At 37.0% G+C, this 24,925-nt stretch overlaps 3 long non-coding RNA genes across 3 annotated transcripts in view; 1 reads left to right on the top strand and 2 right to left on the bottom strand.

The window, feature by feature from the left end:
- Positions 1 to 24,925, bottom strand: part of LOC128891313 (uncharacterized) — a 495,141-nt gene that overhangs the window by 400,959 nt on the left and 69,257 nt on the right. The gene's annotated exons all lie outside the window — the stretch shown is intronic.
- Positions 2,385 to 3,125, top strand: LOC128891327 (uncharacterized). Its single transcript, XR_008460811.1, has 3 exons — positions 2,385 to 2,664; positions 2,815 to 2,937; positions 2,999 to 3,125. It is a non-coding gene; the product is annotated as an uncharacterized LOC128891327 (long non-coding RNA).
- On the bottom strand, positions 4,485 to 5,969 carry LOC128891328 (uncharacterized). Its single transcript, XR_008460812.1, has 3 exons — positions 5,273 to 5,969; positions 4,798 to 5,132; positions 4,485 to 4,734 (listed from the first exon to the last, which is right to left on the bottom strand). It is a non-coding gene; the product is annotated as an uncharacterized LOC128891328 (long non-coding RNA).

The following is a 24,925-nucleotide window of genomic DNA, read 5'->3' as shown; positions in this document are numbered from 1 at the left end:
TAATATCGATGCACGTATGGCCTGTACGTGTCTGTACGCCGAGGACCTTACACTATCAGCCGCAGCCATAGATGATCAGACAATTCCTTCCGACTGAATAGCACAGTGCCCGAAAGTACAGATTGCGTTTCCCCGAGTTTCGCTGCCGACCGTACTCGGAATGAACTTCTTACATCCATTGGTTTCGATTTCCGCACGGTGGGGAGTAATTTGAATCAACCTTTCTTGGTGAAATTGAAAACACGAACTTCGGTTCGCTGACTGCGGGGAACGTTACATTAGATAAACAGACAGACGCAATTTACGCTATTCTGGTCATAAGAATATTACAAAACGGTAAACAGAAGATAAATACAGTGGGTGTAAAATGTATTCGTACACCGATCAATTTCCCAAAAAACTTTTCTGTGAAATTGTAGTTTCTTAACTTCTTTTTTTTGTAATCAATGATATTTTACATATTCTCGGAAGTCTCTAAGATAGGTATAGTCCAAACAACATTTACTAGTTAATAGAATTTGTGAAATTAACAAAAACATGCGAAAACTGGGTAAAAGTATAGAAGCAATAAGTATTTGTACGATTCTTATGACGAACCATTTATAGTAGAGTTTATAACGTAAACACATTAGTTTATTGCTCCGTGCAAATTAGAAAACATCAAATTTCCAGTAAAGTAATTTTAAACAGTTGTGCGAATACTTATTGCTTCAACATTTCTATCGATTAATTGTTTTTTTCTTGTTAATTTAGCAACTTACATAAATAGCTATTTTTTTTTGTAATATATTATATCTATTCTAGAGATTTCCGAGAATATGTAGAATGACATTGTTTATAAAAAATAAGTTAATAAATTACAATTTTACACAGTGTTTTTGGAAACTGATCAGTGTACGAATACTTTCTACACCCACTGTACATCTTGAAATGATGCGATGATGTGATCATTCTTTGTCGGGAGAAAATTATGTTTTTCTTTCGTTGGCAGAGGATTATTCAAATTAGAAGTTGTTTCTTCACCAGATCATTCGATAGTTTGCTTTGCCGATATAAAGACTCTGTACACATGCTTGATTTACATAGCTCGCATACAGTACAGTATATTCATCAATTCGGTATCATTACAATAGCCTGTGTGTAATCCATTGCAACATTTATTGTCATTGTAGTTGTTTAATGAATTTACAAACTCTTATTACAAATAATCAATATTTTTTCTATATATTGTCCATAGTTGAGTACTTCTAAAGTAGTGTATCTCTCTGTTGTAAGGATGCAATACTAGATAGTCTAAACATTTGTTTAACGTTCCCTTAGACTACAAAAATTTGTGAGATGCTGATTAAAATTGGATTCACCGTCACTGCAGTCTATACTTTTCCAGTTCTAACGATTCAGCTAGCTGAACTCCATTTGAATTATATTCAATCCTAATTGAATTCGACCAGTTCCAAGAACTACTATCGGAGGGTTTATTGAATTTTTAGATAATCTAATATTTCCTTAATATGTTTCCAATACTCCAATTTTTCAACTCCTCTTTCAATTGTACAAAATACTTATTGATCCTTGCGTATACTAGGTATTCATAGCTATTTATTTCTACTCGCTTATTTTATGTAAAAAAAATCACGCAAACGACTCATGCGATATACTCATCGCTCTATTTCGACTACCTCCAGCGACATTAACTCAACGAAAAATCAAATCACGCAAAAACGAGCTACTCAACCATTAGTCATAATTTCCTAGCACCAACCAGAACTACCAACTCCGTAAGGATAAAAACGAGCAAAGTATCGGTTGTCGTTGATTTTACGATACAGCAGACAACAGACTTCCAACAAAAGAGAACTTTAACACAATGTAGAAAGGTAAGGCTAGTCACGGACGAAGAAACCAGGTCGGGACATCGTTTTAATTGGAAATGAAGAGGGCGGAAAACGAAGAGCCAGCAATAAAACGTAACCACGGTTGACGGCGGTTGGCGAAAATCACTGGCAACTTTAAACGGCTCGTTGTGGCTTAATTGAAGGAATAACCGTAAACTCGGCCTTATCGAGTTCTTTGCCTTTCTCACCTAGCTCTCCTCGGCCGTTATCGCCAGACCGATATACGAACAACTTCCAGGGCACTTCCTCTCCTTCCTTTTCTAACGCCTTTCCCAGAGCTTCCGGTCGTCCAGCGTCGAATGCGGATTCCGTGTCTCGATCCCTAGCGCACGCCAAACACGTACCGCATCCAAGAAGAAACATTATCGATTCTGTTTTCCCAGCCTGATGAAAAATTAATAGCACGCCAGTGAACCGTGGATAAAGTCGGGCTTCTTTCTTTTCCTGATCCCGATCCATCGTGTTCTCCTCCTTCCTAGATCTCCACCGACGTGTCCAGCCTCGACGCAATACGACACAAATCACATTATCTCCGTATCGTTGGCTTGGACGCGCAACGACGCGGACAAAGGGGCGCCGACGAAGGATTTTCACGGTATTTCGAATCAGCCTCGCTCCATCTCTCTCATCTATGTTGACACTATACTTACGGGTCTATTTGGATACGAATACTTCTCTCAAGAAGAGTGGAAATGCTGTAACTAGCACGAGAGCGACATATCGAGTTGTTGAAATCTGACTCGAGAGACATCTGATTTAAGAGTTGCAGGTAGGATACACCTTTCCTCTAACTTGCTTAACACTTCCGTTCCACTCTTCAATATAATGATACTTCAGAGCCTCTGTCGGTACTTAGATTGTGTTATGGTATACACGACAAAATATATTCACACGAGGTACTATGTTTTATCTTGTCTAGAATACAAGGGATACTTGTCTAGTCGGTGGTTCGACTCGAAGTGTCGTGAGAACAGAAGTTTCCGAGCTGCGCTGATAATCCGGCTGGAAAAACCGTAACGGGACATGACTGGCAGCGTTTATGGTACGATAGCCTATTCAACTACGCATTGACAAAATTATAAAATAATTTCGACAACTTACAGACTTTGGGGTAGACGTGACTGCCTACATCCAAATATCTGTAAGTGGTCAATGCTACATTCTACGTGAACTGCGAGCCATGTGCCGGTATAGCCTCCATGGAATTCAGCACCATCCAGTTTCCAAGGTAATCGAGGACAAATCTCCACAATTTCCATTAGTTTATACATAATAATATTCTATTTATCTATAGACGGTATTTGTAGGCGAATAAACACAGAGAGTAATTAAATGAAAGAGCACTCAACAACTGAACTCACTAATGATATACAGGGTGAGTCTTATAAGGTGACGACCTCAAATAAATCGTAAGGTATTTGTTGTACGACAAAATGTTTCAAACAAAAGTGGAATGGTATCTAGGGAAACATATAGTGATGTAATCTGTTTTTTATTACCTTATTTTTTCATTGAGATATTAGGGTCACCTTCAGTTTTTTTAATAGGATGTGTAATATTTTTTTTCAAATTCGGATAAATCATCACATTTTGCGTAAAAAAGTATTACACGAAGTAAGACTTGAAATGAATAATTACTGAGATATTTTAAAATTAATAATCTTCTATTAAGAAATACGCTTAGTCAACGTGATTCTTAGCACGACTTTATTTACGTCGGTAGGTCATGTCTGTAAACAAATTCCCTGTTAAATATTAATAATCATCAACACGAACTGTCTATTCAGTATCTCAGTAAAAGTTAAAGTCGTATTGAGAAAGGTGCTACATTTTTCTTACGATGTTCAGTAACAGTGAAACAACGTTATGATAATTGTTTATAGTGCGTGTGAAGAAAATGCTATAAGAGCTAAGATCTTGTACCAAGCTAAGTATCCTGATCGAAATCAGTCATCGCATGCTACCTTCTTAAGGCTTAGAGAGTTAAGACTCAAAGAACATGGCAATTTTAATGTACAGAAACGTAAAAAAAAAATATACATGTTGAATTGAGTAACCTCCTTCTTTTCGAAGTCGGTTAAAAAAGTATCACAAAGTTGTGAATAATGAAGGATGTCGTACTTCAACCTTAGCAGCTATTGCCCATAAACTTCTTTTATAAATATCTCAGTAATTTTTCATTTCAAGTCCCACGTCATGTAATACTTTTTTACCAAAAATTTAATGATTTATCCGAATTCGAACAAAAATACTAGACATTCCATTTAAAAACTGAAGGTAACCCTAATATCTCAATAAAAATGTAAGGCAATGAAAAACAGATTACAGCACTGTTGTCCCCCTAGATACCATGCAACTTTTGTTTGGAACATTTTGTCACCTTATAAGACTGTGTTATGTTCAAATTATTCATTTTAATTACTTTCTGTTTTTATATACAAGGTGTCCCACGCAACTGAAACAGGCTGTACCTCTTAAACGGTTGGGAGTAGAAAAAGATGTTATAAGTGAAAGTTAAATGGTGTCGGATGGTGCATAATATGCAAGTAATTTTATGCACTTTTGTGCATAAGAAAAATGTAACCGCACTTTTTTTTTTAATGGAAACCTATATTTTTGATGACACAGATCGATGCAGTTTCTTGTTCTTTACATAAAAGTACTAACATGCTTACGCCCTAAACTTGTTCGTTAGGAAGATATTGAAGGTAAAAGTTATCCGAACTATTCCTCTCCCTCGGCAAGTATGCCGGGTACTTACGTTATGTTCAATTACAATGTTTGTCAACATGAATGTGCTGGCAATACCGCTACAAGCTTATATATAGCTATATAGCCACTATAAAAATAAGATTTCCATCAGTAACAATTCACTATCCCTCATGTGTGATCGTTTACCAACCCAGTGTTTCGAAATCATGCAGATAACATGCAGAACATCTAGTGAAAGTGTATGAGACCGAGTCAGACATTTCCATAAGTGATTTGAAAGACTAGCCGACTATAGATTGTTATTATAAAATATTACGTAACAAATTAGTCAACGTGTATTGTCTCAGATATATCTCTAATAAATTAGCTTGTGAACGCTTTTCCGGATAGAATGGGCGTAACTGTTATTCTCTTTTCAACCCTTATAAAATAGAGTTTCGAAACGTAGTCTCTAATACTAGAGATTCTAAGCAGTCCCATCCAAATCGATCCAGTGGTTCTTGAGATAATCGAGGATCACCACACCTTCATAATAATAGCATAGACAAATTATTGTATCTAGATGTTTCTAGATTACCTTCATTTAGTATTACAGCTAAATACTCTTAAAGGGTCCCAGTGTCAGAGCATCTGGTGAACGAACTATGCCTTCGTAGTACACTAACCTTCTCATTTCTATCGTAGGTGGGACTAAGCCAGACATTTCTTGAAATGATTCGCCAGTCGACTATCAGTCGCCACGATTATTTCGTAAACGGGCACGAAGCGGCCAAGAATCCAGCGATTTCCGGGTCAATTGATCGGCCGATGAGCTATCCGACCAGTTCTTAGGATGACGCCGCTGGAGGAAATGGAGCTTATCCTATCGCCCTTAATCCATCTTCACTTTCAATCACCGGCCAGTCGGTTGCCAAGATGCTCGACCTGCTTGTATCCGTGTCCGCGAAACGCGAGGTATCTCGGGAACTCGCGCAGCGATTTATTTCATTCTGTGCAGGCCAACGAGGCTGGTTATCCACTACCGAGAGAACAAAACGAGGCGCATGCGGTACATCAGCCAAGGCGCGAGTCGCTCGAGCTGTTTATTAGCGAATTAACATAATTATACCATAAACCACGACGTCTTTATTATGGTAGTGTTTATGCAACCCGTGTTCCCGGCGCCTCCTGTCTACCAGAGCACACTTCAAGAGACGTAACGGACGCACTTTGACGAGAAAATTATTCGAGATGTTTAGATGACCACGAAAGATCATCAAATAGGGTGACTTGTGATACTTTTCTGCTTCAAATTTATATTACAAAGTCTAAAACACATGGGTAAGAAACGAATACACCAACGGTTCAATCCTCAGTTAAAGAATGAAATTATCCGAAAGGAAGGAATTTATTTGTTACTATTTTGCAATCTCACAAATGCAGTATACTGCGAGGTAGTTTATTTACACGTTTATTTACACACAAGGAAAGTAAACACAACAGTTTTCTAGTATGTAACAATTGTAGTCTTCAACAAATAGATGATGAACCTTAATACTGGTCCATAATAATAAAAGCGAAAGAAATTTTGTGCAACCCTCTTCAACATCACATATGTCATTTTACTTAACTGTTTCCTCGTTATTAAAAAATTAAACTTTACCGTTTCGAAAGGTCACACGAAACTATTATTAAATCCTACACGAAACTATTGTTATTCCATAACATTATTGGACAGTGGGGTAATGGTTGGACTCTAATTGTGTAACAATTTCGAAAACGTTTACACAAAATTTATAGAAAAGTTGGTTTCCTGTTATATTAAGTTAACCTTCGTTAAAGTTTTCTAAAATTGATACACTGATCAATCAAATTGAGCGTAGCCAGAAAAATCCGAAAAGTAACCTATCCATTCCAAGTTACTCCAATTGACGTAACTGTTCTATGCTATTGTAATCGTGTCTTTTCCAATGACAAGGAAATTCTACGGTACGGGACACATTCGAGCGGAAAGGGAATGGACGGGAACGAAACGGGAACCGCGACGACTCGATCGTGATTGTTGCGCTGGGTATTTGCAAGTCGCGTTCCATATGTAAAAGGCAACGGGCATCTAACTCGGAGAACGTTCGGAATGGAAGTCTGTTTCATTTCGCGAGAAACACGAACGACAGTGCGACCCGTCTCACGCAGTGAATAAAAATCACCGTTCGTTGCAATCCATCGAAACTTTTTCCTTTTCCTCTGCTCTTTTTTGGAAAATTTTTCTCGTTACTCGTTTCAGCCAGAACACTGAACGCTACTGCGATCGTAAAAATTAGCCGAACAAAACCGCGTTTCAGATAAAAACGCATACGAAAGGCAATAGTTGAAAATGGTCGTCTTGTATGTTTTATGAAACAAAATACATTTTCACATTCAATGCATCTGTATATTCTAAAAAATCAATAAATGAAAGCCTATACAATTAGTTTCCTTCGAGCAATGATTGCGATGAAACAGTTTATTAAATGAGAATACGTCAAAAATGAAAGAAATATAATCAGTGCCTTTAATTTAAAAATAAAATGTAACCGAGAATCTGAAAAAGCTGTATTGAAAAAGAATATACATTATACTATACTGAAATTAAACAATCATTCTTTTAAAATAACCGTTTAACTTTATTTTTAATTTAAAAATAATAATTATATATTTTTACAAATAATTTTTAGCTATTTCTTGACAAATAACAAAAACAATTTTGTTGCTACCATTTGCATCATGAAAGGAATAGTGTCACTCTTCTAGAAGAGCTAAGCGCAAACATCTTCAGCGTCAAATATCGTTACATAATATTCAAAGGATGAAAAAGCACGTGACATGAAGGGGTGGCTACCTAATGTAGCGTGCGAAGATAGATGGGTTGCCGCGGCGAAAGTTAATTCGCGTTTTCACTTGGATGACCACCGGGTCGATTGAAAGCGTCGCTCGTTCGTGCGAATAACGGTCACCGCAACGTCTCCTAACGACGTCGTTATCGATTTGTCTGTTCTAAACCGCGACTTCGCAAAGGGTGAGTTTATTAACTCGTTATCGAGCATGTGCTGCCTCTTTGGGAACCTACGGCTGTCTCGATTCGCGCCTAAATGATAAAACATCGATACGGTCGCTTGGTTCGTTGGGTCCCGCGAGAGCTATATTTCCTCGGAGGCCCTTATCCTATAAATGGGTTAAATAATATTAAATAATTTCCAAGGAAACGAGAATCTACTAAAAAGGCTATAACAAACATATATTTGGATAGCACTACCTTTCACACCTGCAGATTCGGTACGAGTTGACAATGACAGCATAAAAAGAACCGAGTTATATACTGTAACACGCAAAGAGTGCGCGGTGACAGGTTTCACCGAACGAAACATCGATACGGCCGCTTGGTTCGTTGAGTCCTGCGAGAGCTATATTTCCTTGGAGTCCTTATTTGGATAGACGAAATTGAGGGGTGTCTATCAATAAGGAGACAGCTCCATTTTTTCACATTTTTAGGGAATTAAAAAACACGTTTTAAAATTCAGATTTTTAAATTTTTCTTTCTTTTTCTTTGTTTTTTTTTTCATATAATAGCATAGATACCTAATTATCAAATTATGTCGTTCTGGATTCCATCTTTCTTTTTCAGAGTGGTGAAAAGAGGATTAATGTTTGGAGCTACCATCTACTTGCGTCCCCTTCTAAAAAAACGCCTGTTTAAGGGATTTTTCGAATGAAGGGAACAAAATTTTCTTTCAAGCACATGTTTCTTTAAAACATTTGGCAATACAAACAAACCATGTAGAATACAATAAATCGTAAAATTAGTGCAAAATTCATTCTTCTTCTTGTTCTGTCTCCGTCAAATTAACATCATCAGTTTTTCTAGCGATCAGAGATGTCTCCTTACTGCACCACGAAAGAAAGAAATTTGTTAAATCCGTGATTATATTCTAACCTCAAACCCATACAAAAATGAAGCTATCTCCTTCTTGCAGCACACCTCTCAATTGTTAACAGTCAACAAAATCTTTTCAGTAAGACGAAGGACGACTTTGCGCAAAGCAATGCTTCAAATTCAACCGCTTTCTGCAGTCGATCATCCCAAGACCTAGTCTGCTCGCTTGCACTTCCTGTTCCTTCACCTGCTTCGTACACGGGACACGTTTTCCATCCTACAGAGGTTTCAATAAAAAACATCCCGGATTTGTCTCTAATGCTTTTTGGCACGTTCCAAACGACATAAGAATAACCAATCCTCAACTACAACCATCTAATTCTTCTTCTGCGATTTCGATTCCTTCTCATCCATCAAAGCTATATGTTTTAGCACTGTCTACCAGCGAAACAGTTAGACCTCTTTGTATTCGATTAAACCATATATAGTGTAAGCCTTTCTTGCAAAATCATTCTCCCTTCGTTCTCCAGGTACGCAAGATTGAGTTGGCATGTAACCTACATAAACTATTATATCCTGCATGGTGCAATATTTATTCTATTTCCGTTTGCGTGGAAATTCGTTCTTCTAACGGTGTTGAAGTTTCTGCTCATCGCGCAGAGCAATAAAGGGGTTTCAACGACGTGCATCCACGAGAGCGGCCCGTGTGGCGAATAGGAAACATCTTATCCAGTTAGCGTAACGAACGCAAACTAATTAACAAGCTATAAGTCGATTCCGCCACGGAAACGAATTCAAAGCCGTACACGTGCCGATTGGACCGATCTAGGAGCTAGCCCTCGACCAGGCGCGACGTACTAATTAAAGGGCAACTTCGGAATGCAAGCTGCGGCGAACACAGGCGATATATAGGCGGCTGGGGGATATTTGCCCATGTAAATGGAACCTTTCGTGGAACCTCTATTCGCGAATGGCTCGGTCCAGGCTCGAATCTATCTGCATGATTGGAGGACTTAAGATTAAATCTCCTTGTGCACGTCAAAGCTATTTGCATTAGACGGAGCTGTCTTTATCATACACGTATCCGTTAAATTAATATATAAGGTATGTTCGAATCGACGGATGATAGCTTGAGTACATGTAGTGACAAATCGAGCAAGACAGTAATAGCAAACAGAAAATAAGAAATTAGTAGGTCAAGAAATATTAAGAAAACTTTATTTTATCGCAGCAGGTGGTCGAAGTAAGTTCGACCTATTTTGATCAACGTTTCGACATGTTCCCTAGTTCAAGAATGTCTGAATTTATACAAAGATATAAACTAAAACTAGGAAAATACGCAATAGGTTAGTGCAATTAGTAAATAAGTTTGTATGTATAAAAGTGTATCAAACATAAGAAAGTTTGTTACAATGAAGACAGTATTATTTTATGATATAGATTTTATAAAGTTTTAAATGTTTATATATTTTATAACAGATATAAAATGTAAGATATTTTAAGACAAACGTAAAACATATTAGTAATAGTTTAAGAGTTACTATTTGTTAAGAAAGATCAGTGTAATAACTATGTTAATGATTACTCACTTTAATAAACGAACAAATGTCTAAGTTTCTTCTTCGTAACTTTTAATTTGGCCTGCCTGAAATTGGCAATCTATCGTTTGGCTACGTGTAATAATAGGCGTGAGTAGGGAAGTGATATCAAGTAGGAAACCAATAGCCAACAGGTTTCGAATTACAAAGACAAGCTTTATTTCATCGCAACAGATAATCTAAGTCATTCACTCATTTTTAATAATATTTTCACGCGGTTAAGAATTCCCATTGTGCCTTTACTACTCAACGTTTAACCAGCTGTTGTTGACACAACCAATGTGCATGCAGATGCATGCTATGAACTGACTAGCAATATCTACTAAAGACGATACTTGAGGTAATTGTACCGCACTACAGCTTTTATAGCCTACTGTATCCTAGAACAATATTTGCTAACACTTTCTTATTCGTTTCGATGAGTACTATATCGATCCTGTGAAAATTTCAAGGAAGACACTTCGACTACTCTTCGCAACGAAAATCAACACTCTTTTTGCTCCTGATTACATGTATTGAACTATGCATACCCAGAGTTTCAAGAACTAATTTAACCACATCGTATAGAAGTAGTAATGGCGAATACTTACACCCATGATAGCAGCGATAATGATTCAGCGGTTTCGTGGCAAGGTCCACCGGTTACCAATAGAACTCTAATTGTAAGCCTCGACTGGTTCAATTGCTTGCATTGTAACCTATATTTTAACGTATAGAATCTTGCAACCACGCAACGTCGAACCAGTTCTGCGACGTTATCAGTCAAATAAGTAGAATGGACGGACAGTAGTCGTTTCCGGGTAAGTCTTGCTCGTCTATCGTTGGAATTACCACAATAAACCGGTGATACACGAGGCAGACCCAGAAAGCCTCGCGCTACGCTCCATCGTCGTCACTTACAGATGCAGGCAATTTTTCAACGGAACGAAAAGAAAACTGTTACGTTGCCTCGAGCTTCCCGAGGTAATGGCCGGCAGGATTGTCAGTGTGTTATTATACTTTCTACGTAAATATATCAGCGTCGCTTCCAGGTTAAGTGAGCTTAAACGGTGTGCATGAACGTCGCTGCTCTGGATTCCTTAATGTTCTCGGAAAATGTTCCATTCCTCGAACAAAGTGGAATTACGAAAAATAGGAGCAGAGCGAAACGAAACACTGATTGCGTTTAGTAATCGACCAGGAAGGAGCTTTTATTTATTTCCCACCGAGTGTCTAAGAGAGGACCCCCTTTCCCCTGACACGCTGGATAAGGCTCCACCCGTGAACTCGCATAACTTACTTTAAGAGGAAAGGATTTTCTTCGACCCCGGATCTCGAGAGTAGCCAATTCGAGGTACGCGAAGAGGGATTGCTGCAGATACGGTCTATCATTTCTTATGGAGAAACCGTGCCACGCGCCAATCGTGAATATCGAGGATTCATCGAAATTAGATCTCATCGCGCAGATCTGAAATCGCTTACATCGGTTACGGGGCCCCCAAACTTTTTCGCCGTTCTTAGGGAAAAATCTGGCATGATAAAAGTTAGCTGACTCGGATTCGACGAAGTATCTATACAAAAACTTTCTTCCGAATCTCCCCCTTAATGACCTTATCGAGCAAACGTAACGTTTTATTGCATTTCGCTGTTAGACCCATCGAACGAGACGCTAATGGCCACTTTGCTGTGCGATGAATAACACAGAGAACATTTTATACATTTTTGTATAGACATTGATATATTCATGTGAAAATGGAGGTTATTTATGTGTGTGTGTGATAACGCAATCAGAAAATATTAGTTATTTAGTCGATATAGGTACTACAGTATATGTATAAGTAATGTTACAGTAACTAATAGTATTTGAAACAATCATTTTGCAATTTTTGCTGAACCTTTCGTAAACCTTCCGAGCAATTTCCTCGTTACAATTTGTGTTCAAAGTATTAAAGACATTGAGAAAAAGACAGGTTATTTATAACTAAGCGAATACTGAAAAATATGTAAAGGACATGTATTATTAAATATCTATTCAGTATGTATATATATCTACATGCTGCTAACTTTAAAGTATTAGTTGAAGTCATATTTTATCTAATGTTGGCATTATTTCATAAAATCAGAAGAATACATTTTCACCAGTGCCTTTAACAATTTCATCGATGACTGTAATTTACTCATAAATAATTGTCACCCCATTCGATGATAAAATAATTAACATAAAAGCAACTGAAAACTTTAAATATTCGTAATAAAAAATTCACACTATCTAAATTAACCCTATATTTATAACCCAACGTTACTCTGAAGTCATATACACATTACCTACATTTTTCATCTTTGATTGAATTCTATCATGAATATGTATCAATTGTGGTTTTAAATCTACACCATTATTTAAATGCAATCTGTTTGCAAGATCTATTTTGCAACCTCTCGCAGAAGGATGTGAAAAATTGATGTTTAGTAAAATTTCCCCATTATTAGTAGTTCTGAGTGGACCTACAGCAGGAATTTATTTCAGAAGCCAAACTTAATTTGTGTTATATGTAGAGGATTAACAACCTTATTAAAGAAACGACTTTTTTTATTGCATTCTGTTATTAATCCCATCAACAGAGACGCACTAGTGGCACTTTGGCCGAGATAAATAATATAGACGACATTTTATTGACTTTTTAACAGCGCGTATGCGAGCCATAAATATTTTTAGACGAAAATGGAGGTTGCGATCGTTCGATTCGCCTGGTCCAAACGGCTCCTTTAAAGAGTTCGAAACAAAGCGATACTCTGTCCAACTGTTTGCACCGATTGTAACACGTTCAATTGAATAATAAGCATGAAAAATTTACACGGAACGCATCCGTTATTGATTAAGCCTCCGGGACTCAACGTAAAGTAAGGGTGCCCTCGCGTAGGGAGCTCGAGTGGTTCCCGAGGGTGTCTATCCGTCCGTACGTCGTTCTCTCCACAAGTCTGAGAGCATATCGTGTACCCAGCCAACGAAAGACGCATAAGTGTTAGCATGATCCCCCCTCTACCCACTAACAATGTCGCTGACATGAGACAGACTGAAAAGGGAGGATTTTCTCCGGTACATCAAAATGCACATTCCACGAAAACAAGGATTCCTTGAAGCAAATAAATTGTGACCGTTACTTTTACAATAACTTGCAATTTAACAGTGTAAGTATATACCTTGCAGTGAGGCAAATTTAATAAAATACTCATTAACGCATTGCAATCTCATACATATTTGAAGTCATATTCTCGTTCTCGATATTTTGTACGATATTTTGTTGACCGATAAAGTGGTCAACAAACAATCCGTTTACAACCATTACTAACAGAATGAATATTACTTGAAAAACTGTGTTTATTAACATATATCTTTCAATTCATATACCAAACATGTATTACACAGTATCAAACAATGTCCAATGATGGAATTCTTATGAAGAACCAAACAGTATTTTCAAATCAAACAAACATGTATCGAAATAAGTTTTTACTTTCATAAATCAATTTTGCAAAACAAAGAAAGAACACGTTGACTTTGTGTTACAATTATATTTTTAAATAATTACTATCAAATTAGAGATGGTTTGGTGAGTGAATAATAAATAAAAATTATATGTTCGAATAACTATTACGAATTTATAATGACATGGTCGTAATATGGTTGGAGAAGTTATTTATTCGAATAATTCATTGTGAAGTTAAAGATAAAATATAGTATTGTATAAATGGAGATCCGTTAATGATAATTAATTTTCAAGATGTCAAATTATTTCTGTTCACGAATCATTATTTCGGTACAATTATTATAATCATTATGATACACGTTACATATGTTTCTTTCCATCGAATTTGAATTATTCAGCATGAGTAAATGTGGAAAATTTATCAAATTTTATCATTTAAATGTTACTAATTATAATTGAATATTCATTTGATTTTCACTTCTCGACACTCTAATTTCATTAGGTACAATTTAATTGTTTCACCACAGAACAATTTTCCTATCTGAAGCGCATCTTCAACTTAAAAAATTCTGAGTTCTCATCAGTTTTTCTTAGAACACATTATTCTATTAAATAATATGATTGCAAAATTATTTCTGAAAAAATCTAAAAATAAATAAAAAGAAATGTGTTTTATTATTCACTTGCACGTTACATCTGCAGACTCCAGAAGAAATCTCGACAAAGTTTTCATTATAAAGTCCTTTTGACAAATAAACAATCTGCTCTGGAAAAATACAATGAATGATTTGTAACACTACCATTGATTAATGTACACCATAAAAGTCAAGAACTATCATTTTCAAACCAAATGTATACTAATTTTAAATTTGTCTTACTCATATAAAGCACGATTCGCTTAATTCAACGCAGTGTCCATCAAAGCAAAAAAGTAGCAGCGATTTTCAGTTCTCTCGCTCTAAAGCGACATAAGTTATCGCGTTCATAGCTTTTATGCATCACCGTGTCCACATGACGCTCAGGATATACGCGACGTAAGGGCGAAACACAGTCTCGATGGCGCGAGGGTGAGACTGGACGAGGGGTTGCCGTAGATCCAGCGTACCCTGTCGTCTCGACAAAAGGACGATATATTTTTTACGGACAACGATTCGTACAGCAACGACTCGCGTCGTCTATAAATGTGATGGTGAGCCAAGTACTTTCTGCATTTTTCAATCCCCGATACATTAGGGTTTTATTTGCGATGAACCCCTGGACGGATGGCGTCCCTCAAACGAATTGAAAACTCCAAACTTCGAAACACGAGGCGGTTCCCTCGAATTTATTGCACGCTTAGAGTCAACGGAGTTGACCTAAAGCTCGATTTTGATAATGTGTACGAAGAACGATACCGAACCGATTTTAAAATACGATGAGCGACCCATTACAACAGCGACTTTGAGAAAGTACTTAGGCGCGCGAGGCAATAAATCTCATTGAATTCGTGATAGCATGACCGTATGACCGAAATAACGAAACGGTATCGAACGTAACAGTGCGGAACAGGAACGTTCGCCGAAAGTTTGACGCAAGATGCATCTTCGAAATTCAGAAGTGGGTAGTATGACTCCATACCTCACCTAAAACTTAAGCCACCTAGCGAGTATCATCGTAGCGAGGCACGTAGCAGACATCAATTTCTCGATTTCCAGGCACGCTTCGGTAATCGCTTAGACTTTGTCTTTGCATACGATAGTAAAATCTTTTCCACTTCAAACGCTGGACTTTAATATCATTTCTACGGAAGGTGCTTCTACGTTTGTTTTTGACGTCGCAATTTATTTATAATTTATTTCTGAAAAGGAATAACCAGATTCAAATGAAGATAATAGGTGTGTATATATATACGTCTTTCAATGAAATATTTTTCTTATTGCCGACCAGAATTTTAATTTCTGTTTTTTATTTAATCAAAGCATAAAAATATCTACCTCGATAAAAAAATATACATACATAGAGAGTTTAGCTGAACGTTCTATGACATTATTAATTTTCAAAATTTCCTTCTGAACGTTTCAGAATAACGCTTGTAAGACTTGAATCTTTAGTGAAATGCAAAGTAATTCGGTTTATTTTACCTCAATTTACCAAACTGTCCCCTTAACAATGATCAAATACAACCAACTCTTCGATTGTAAGTTTCTAGCACTAGTGTACTCCAATATTTCTTTATCGATACCCTTATATATTACTGGCTTTAAATACATTAAAAATAATACATTATCTAGTAAATTGTCTGTTATGTTACAAATTCGATATGTTAAATAAATGAAATTTACATTTCTGTTAAACAGAATATACGTACTAACATATCACACAACAAAAAATATATCAATTGAATTATCGTCAGGTGTATATTGCAATAATGAATAAAGTACTATAGTGTATAAATATCAATACGAGACACTGTATATCACGATACATGTATTAGTGAAAGTTATGTTATATTTGAAGTTAGAGTCAACTATCATCAACCATAGGGTGAAATATCTGACTCTCAAAACTGGCAGCGCAGAAATAGTTTGGCAACACTACATGCAGCTAGAATTCCAGTGCGCGGAAAAATGACCCATATCTGTCATTCGTTATCACTGTAGGAGCACATAAACGAGTCGAGAGTATTGGTTAGAAACTCCGCCAGGTATGCTGATAGCATAAATTTTTATATTTACCCTGTCGGTACTGAAAATTAGATGATGCTCGTTTTCTTCGGTATTTTCATAAAAATATACTAGTATACGAGCATACTTGCGTCTTTTGCTAAACCACTTCCCATCAAAATCGATTATTTTATTTAAAATCTCTCTATCGACTACGCGTCGGTGATTATTGGATTATCAAAAGTGTCTTAGCTAACAAGTAACGTTGTACTAAATAAAGAATTTTGTAGTGAGCGCTTTAAACAAAAAAAATGAGATTTCGTTCTCCTACAAACAATTTAGTGTAGTCAGTGATTAAACACAGTATAATTTTCTGAGGATAGTGATAACAAAACAGCGTAATATGTGTGTGAGTGATAAGCGTAATATGGTTTCATATGGCCTGTATTTGTGTAAACACTACACAATTATGATACGAAAGTATGGTAATAGACGAAACTAATTTGTCGAGATAGATATTTCACATAAGCACGATAAATAACATATGCAATATATTATTGCATATGTTTTTAAACATAAATATACAAGACATGCAACATAAAAAATGTACTTTTATAGTACTCTAATTTCAAAACAAATTTCCGTCTACGTCCCATTCTTTTAACTATTTTTTATAAAAATATGCATTTGCATAGAGCAGTCTAGTTATTGTTTAATTGTTATTTTAATGTTATTACTATCTCATAAGTTTATTTCACAAATGTCGCGTATCATTTCTAATTTCTGTAAGTACTCAAACAGTTAGAGTGCGTACCTCATTCGCTTACTTAACAAGCAAGTATCAAGTCTGTTATTATTCTGGAGCACCCTGTAATCGTGTCCGTATTATATTTTCCATGTCGTGTATTTTTTTACAAGGCAAAGGATGCCACAACTCCCACCTCCAATTCACACTCATCGAGGCTACTGATCTTTTCACTGCGCCTCGGGTGGGTGTTTGTGCTGCCACCCTTAATTTCCCATCGAACATGTATCTTTCCCGCAAGCACGGGGGAGCCCGAGTAAAGAAAAGGCGAGCAACGGATGCTGTATCGATTGAAATTTAATATCTGGTCTCCTATGTACCCAGGGATCTCTCTTGTAAATAGAGGGGGACGTGACCCTCGACGTTTTTCTCGGGGTGTCTTAGTGCACGATTTCACGGAATGTTCGCGGTGGGAAAAACCTTTTCCGAATGGACTTTCAAGTCGTCTAGTTTGCAACCGAAGCTGCGTAATCACGCAATGTAAGAATCGCGACAGTTATTGCCGTGGCAGTGAATATCAAATTTAAAGTCACATTAGCGTAACGTTCCAAATAATTGTCACATTTATAGAATTGCAGAATCAATAAAAACAGTCTGCGATGTATTCCTTTATCAAATTTAGGAAGAAGTTCTCTAGATGTTGTTTTTACACCATCATTAGTTTTGGTATACTATTTTACCTTTGTTTTAAATTCAACCCGATTGGTGTTTCTATAAAGAAAGAAGGGTTTCGTATTCTTACAGGTTTATGCAATACAGGTTTATTTTTAACTTAAGAATCAATCGACGGTACGTTACTTTTTCTAACTGATCAAACTAGACATTTGGATTTTTCATACACTTGAAATGTCTAATCAACTATAGGAGCATCTATCATTTTCTTGTACCATTGCTTTCCCAATTTTGGGAATAATTCTTTTACTGATTCAAGATATATGTCAGTCTTTTGAAGACATTCTCGTGTTATATGACTAAGAGATTTAATTGTGTATGAATACTTTTTTATAATAGTAGAGGATAATTGGCACAATAAAACCAACTCAATGTTGAATTAATTAAATTAGACATGACAAAAGCATTCATCTCCACGCAAAATCTATTCTATTTTAAGGTAGCACGTCTTCCAAAAAGCTTTGACACCCTTGCTCTACACCATAGGTTCCCAACCTTTCTTGGCCCACCGCCCCCTTTTTCAAACAGTGATTCGACGGCGCCTCTTTTAGGTGAAATATACTATATTGCTGCATTATACATATATTGAAAAACAAGGACAGGTTTTTATTAAAATTGCTTTATTGAAAGATATTACGACATCCCAGATTCTTCTCATCTCTCACTTTTCGACCCCGAGACTTTACTTTTGCTCTGTCAAATAGTATTATTTTTATTCGTCGAGGACCTCACATTCATAAATCTATCGCGTCACGAACGTCGCCAAGGACAAACATTGAAACAGAATGAGATGAAGCGATAATGAGCGACGATTTGAATGCATTGACGTAGACGTAGATTCGGGGTTTACATTATGCAGTTCAGTTTGTGGGTGCTCGGCAACTTACGATTACTGAATAGTATCAATCAGAAAAGTATTAGTAACAAGGCTACATTGTACCAATATCTACTTGTAATACGTACTGATCTTGCTTAACACTTTGTCTACCGGGCTATTTAGAAACAGTCTTTAATTCAAAAAAGAATATTCTACAGTAGCATAAGCCAATCTAGCCTGACAATAATTCCTCCATACTGTTACTGGGTACATTGAAAGGCAAATCTGTTTCCAAACACTAAACATTGTAAGTAGACAATCATCAACACAGTAAATAAATTCGAATAGCTAAATACTGCAATTAAAAAGCCTATAAATAGGCTCCCGGTAAATAAAGTGTTAAAAGACATTTATAACATTTGTTGAACATTGAAGATATTTATTAAAATATGCGTTCGAAGATTTTGAATACACATTAATCAAACTTTTGGCGCGTTTTTGCGAGTATTGCCCAGGGGGCGGCAGTTGGTCCTCAGCACCCCTCAAATTTGTCTTCGACCAAAAGCGCCCCCTTAGATCTCTTCAACGCCCACCGGTGGTTGGTACCGACCCCGTTTGGAACTTCTGCTCTACACCATCTTCGTACTAACAAATATCATTCCACGAATATGCGTAAAAACACTAGGAAAAGGTATCGCGTTATTATGGATTCGAAACACGTCAACTAAAAGGAATCTTAAGTCGCTGAGCATTCACCGACAAGGGCACATTTCGAAACGTTCGTACGAGGTATTTATACAGATTCATACGGACGTTCACATTCCATCGCGGTACTGAAAACCGAAAACGCCATCGAATAAAGCACACGGGGCCGAAAAGCACGGTATAAAGAAGCCGGCTCGCGACTTGGTCCAAGAATGCATAATGCAACGAAGAAATTACAAGTTCAACGAAGGCAATAAATTGCATATCATCGGGGGCCCGTTGGTCGGGCACACGGTTAGCGTTTCCATGCAGATTTATCAAGACGATAAAAAGGCTGATATCGCCGATCACGGTACTCATCGGCTACGATGGGTCCTGGTCCATTCGTTGCACATATTTAAGTACCTCTTCCGACCACTCTGAATCGACACACGACGACGAGTCCGCGGATAACGAGGACGTTCCGTACGCGGAGATCCAGTCGGACAGTGGCCAAGGCTTATACCTTCTCGATGCTCTCCGACTATAATCGACTTTAAACGATCGGCCTTGCCGATCCTCTGGACATCGTTAGGCAACCACGATACGGTGGACGTCGATCTCCCGTCTCATACATACGGGAACGAAAATTCCGTGGCGGCGACGACCAGAACCCAAACCATTGCGTGTACCGCTCGATTTTAAGCCAAATCGAAACAAGGAAATCCTGATTGGGGGAGGGGGAGGGGGGGGGGGAGGCGAGGAATAACGATGTGAAATTCGCCATCGAGTTGGAACGGTTCGACAACAATCACGCGTGGGACCTTTTACAACTTTACGAGGTTATATATTATAGCACTGTTATTGTCGTCATTTCTGCATCAACACGATTTGTATTTGTATCCTGTGTTCGTGTGCAATATTTTAGCGTGCCAGGAGTGTTCTTGTAACACGTTGACTTCCACGCTGAATTTCTATGTAAGTGCCTCTTGTCCATAATACTACACGGTTTGTCTAAAAAGAAACCAAACTTTGTAACCGTGTAACTGTAATTAACATTTCGAAGGACCTTTGCAGCTCCTGTATTGGTAGTCCGTTTAGTACGGCGGTTACTGCGGCCTGAATCTCCGAAATATTGCTATAATGTATCCCTTTCATTGGAATTTTCAATTTTGGGAAAAGGAAATAATCGCAGGGAGACAGATCAGGCGATTAGGGTGAATGATCCAAGGTAACAATGCCAATTTCAATGAAAGGGACACATTATAGCAATATTTCGGAGATTCAGGCCGCTGCGCGCTGTAACCGCCGTATTAAACGGGCTACCAAAACAGGAGCTGCAAAGGTCCTTCGAAATGTTAATTACGCGGTCTACACGCTGTATTGACGCAGAGGGAGATTATTTTGAGTAAATAAACGTGTGTTTAAACTTTACTTGTACTTTTTTCTTTTTATAGTAAAAGTTTGGTTTCTTTTTAGACAGACCGTGTATATCTTTGAAAGTAGAGAGTGGAGAAGCAAATGAATTCATGAATATTATCTAGGTTCCTGTTTCAATAACTTTCATTTCGCAGCAAAAACATTGTCAATAATCCAGTAATTTTAAAGAGATGTCTAACGTATGTATATATGTATATGGCCGATTGGATGGTTATGGTGATAAAAAAGTTCTCAATATTTACTCAAATTATAAGGAAATTTGAGGTAATTTGGGCACTATCGAGAATTGTGTCGTGTGACTATTGTGTTTGTGATAAGCCAGAACTATTGGTGTTACGGTGACAGTTAGTGAAAGTTACATTATTTTCTCATTGCTGTCTGGGCTTTGAGCTCACAGTGACTTATTTATGTCTTGAATTTTCCATATACTCGACCTTTACAAGATGTTCATAGAGAATTCTTTTTCATAAAAGCAACTCAGTCCTTTATTGAATAAAGTATTCTGTCTTGCGTATATTAATCCTTTACTCGAGAGGTGACTCTCACAATCAGTCACCATGCAAGTCTACATTCCAGGTCCACGGGCAGCGCGCAAAAGGTTGAACAATGATATAAACACAAGTATATCGTTCAATTCTTAATTTAATACAATATTTGCATTTAGTATAATTTATTGATATAAAAATAGAACAGATACTCAGATACATTTTACATCGACAACTTACAGTAAATGCAAATATCGAATTAGCTTTTAACATTATACACCTGAAGAGATTTCGTAAAAGAAACATTAAGAATAAATCTCTAACATAATAAGTAATTTTATCTAAGGTGACAAATATCATCTTTGGTTGAGCTGAAAAATCTAATAATAACATTCATATTTAACAATATCATCGATGATATGAAACAGTAGAAAATTGATTATATATTCGAATTGCTAGATTTATTGTAAGTATTCTAAAGAAAAGCTATAATTTTGAAGCCTCTGTCGCCAGTGACCGCTATTGCGGCCACGTGTTAACGAGCAAGCAAGCCAGTGGTCGAGTAAACCGCAAGATTTATACACTGCATAACATTTGTATAAACTGTTAACGCAGTGTAGTAGATTGCAGGTGAATATTTAAATTGAGTTTTCTCTACGCTAGGTAAAAGAGCGTAAAAGTCGGAGAATCTCTAAACGATGTGACACCTATGTACTCGAATATAACCACGGGGGTAGATAACAGTACTCCTTTGCATTTATGGTGCACTAATCGTAAAAATGCTAATGAAGCACGGAAGAAGTCCGCGGTCTTTTACAACTACGATACTCTAGTTACCAATCTGTTAAGGGGTTATATATCGTCGAAAAAGAAGCTTAATTTTAAAGCTCAAATTAAATATTATAAATTATTATTTTTGACGGCACCTTGAATTTAAAAAAAAAATCGTGAAATATCAACTACACATTCAAAGTGGCACCATGTTGTCAGTATTCGATACTTCACAAGAATCTCTACGTCAGTATCCATACAATATTGTTTTATTTAAGAATCCATAAGTCTGGTCAGTTTCAAATTGGAAAGAAATTTCTAATGAACAAAATTTTAATAAAATGGTTTTACCATAATTTAGTGTTATGTAATCAACTTTGTTTTAATATTCTTTTTCAGACTCGCAAAAGAAATACCTGAGAACCGACTATATTTTGGTCATCCAAACCAGAACACCCCTTTAAACTCGCGATGCATTTTACTTCGTGAGGGAATAAGAAAAATTTCCATCCCGATTGCAGAGATCGAATATGTAGCTCGAGTCTTCACCTTCGAGTGGCAAACGTTCAGCAGTTGTCGCCTGGCTATTCGAAATCTCGAAGCTGGTACGCGGAATCTCACCTAGGCGAAGAAATCACAGGGAAATAATTTTCGATTTCGGACGAGTGCGTCGCTCCTAACCGAACCGTGTGAATCAAATCAAGCAAAGTGAACTGGAACACAGGGAACGAAATAAAAAGGTGGCATAAAATCCGGAAATAAACTCGTTTATGGACAGCCGAAGCGAGAGATAAAGGTGTCCACGTTCACCCCCGGAAATTGATATTCGCGAAAGAGTGTCGGTTAATCGAGCGAACGAGAATCGTCGTTTTAGCGAGGCGACGAAACAAAAGGCACGGAACACGATTTTTCATTCGCGATCGACCCTCGACGAGTCGACTCGATAACCACGTTTTCGCGGGATTCGAAGGGCGGACAGAAAGTAACAGAGAGAGAATCCCGAATCCTTAAAGGGGTTGCACGATGTTTTCCGCTTTAAGGAGTACTCTCGTATTTTGGTAATGTTTGAGAATTGTTTTACGAAAAACTATAAAACACACAAAATTAAATTGTTACATAAGTGTTTGCTTATCATATTACATAAATTTTGAAAGCTTTTTCTTCACTTGAACTAATAATAATGTAGTAATTTGAATCTTGTGTTGGGAAAATCGTCCCTCATTGGCGAATTGCATCAATTCTAACTTCGGAACAGTTAAAATAAATTTTAAACTCAACGATATGCGCATAAAATTAATGTAAGGAATTTACTAAATTTAATATATAAAAAACTGCGGTTATTTTTTTAGAGCAAAAAAATATGTTTGAAAATGATATGGATTGTTTATATTTAAAAATTATAATGTTAAATTTTACACATTTTGCGAATTAAATAGCGGTTCCTGTATGACTTTCAAAATTTATATCGGAATAGTGAAAATAGTTGATCTAACAAGGAACGTATGCAAAAATGTTATTTCACAGTTATGGATAATCAATTTTATAAAACGGTATCTACAAAATTGAAAAGAGAAGAGTTTGCCTTGCGAATTTAAAACTAAATCTTATTCTTCGAATGGAATGATCACAGAGATATTTATATTTTACATCAACGGAGGTATGAGCAAAACTATAAAATAAAAATTTTTATGAAAGAGAAATAAAAAGTTCTTAAGAACTAAAATCAAAATGTGTCATAAATTATAATAACAATATGGAAGGCATGAATCGTATAAGAAAATTTATAATATAAGAAAATTTGCAAAAAGGTTATCGAACGATATTCTTTTATATGCAACATATGAGTCTTTTTCATATGTGCGAGTATATCAAAAATAAAATGACTATAAAAAAGTTAATTTCAATACTTTTAAGTTAAATGTAGCTCAGAATATCTTGAAAACAATTCTTATAGTACATTATTGTTCTGGTAGCAGATCACGAGCACAAGATACATCTTTATATCTATGTGCCATTAAATGGATAAGTTTTCCAAGACATATGGCACCTACAGAAAGTAAAACTTATCATACAAAACCGTGCAAAGTACGTATAAAAAATAAAAAGAAACACGAAACCTCGTGGGAATGCGAAAAATCTTTGGGTCTTCTATACCTTCCGCAGCGTACAAAAAATATCACACACAAGTAGATTATTGGATAAGATTTTGTTATTTCTAAGTTGTAAATTAAATAAAGGCTATTGCATTTTCTATAAAAGAATGTACTTCTTTCATATTATGCTAAAGTTCGTCTCAGATATACGCTGTGCAGTCTAAACATGTTTTACACGTAAAAATCAAACGTTACAGTTCATTCACAAGGCGCTAAGTCAGTGTCGCAGTTCGTTCATGACAAAGCGTGAAATAGGTGATGGCTCAATGGGCTTACGTGTTCAAAAATTCTCAACAATTTCGCAATTTTTGTCGTGTCAAACCAGAATCCCCCCTTAAAGGAAAGAAGCGATATCCCGAATTTACAAGCCGGTGGCGTCACAGGCAGCTGGGCCTTCAGCCAGACCGAACCAACCCCCGAGTTGTTTCCTATCTCGAACGTCTCTTCTTCTTCGTACGGCGGCGCGCGCCAGCCAGAACCCGTGGCTTTACATTACATCGTACATTACGCATTACATTACCCCGTACGTTTCTCCCAAGGATGCTGGTGTGGAATTTAGAGCAGCGTACAGAGTGGGTGCTGCAGCTCTCGTGTAACACATCGCCAAATCGACTTTCTTACGACCCTGTATGTTATCCTTTACGCGCGATACTCGCGCGAGGATAACGTACCGACTGGTTGCTCCAACATTTTCGTGGAAAGGCTCTTCTTTCTCTACCACGGTGACAAACTGTCGCGGCTTTTATGCGCTTTGCGCGATCCAGCCGATGCACCGTATAGCTTCTCGAGAACAATCGCTGCCATCGCTTTCAGATGGAACAGCGTGAATATCCTGCCTGTGCCACTTCAACCCAACCACCAGGGGTTTCACCGTATGCATTTATTTCGGTGTTTTTAC

This window comes from Hylaeus anthracinus, unplaced genomic scaffold (assembly GCF_026225885.1).
Source record: "Hylaeus anthracinus isolate JK02 unplaced genomic scaffold, UHH_iyHylAnth1.0_haploid 12001, whole genome shotgun sequence".
In the NCBI taxonomy this organism is placed as follows: domain Eukaryota; kingdom Metazoa; phylum Arthropoda; class Insecta; order Hymenoptera; family Colletidae; genus Hylaeus; species Hylaeus anthracinus.
The sequence above is the reverse complement of the archived record's forward strand: the minus strand, read 5'-3'. Positions and strand labels throughout refer to the sequence as shown.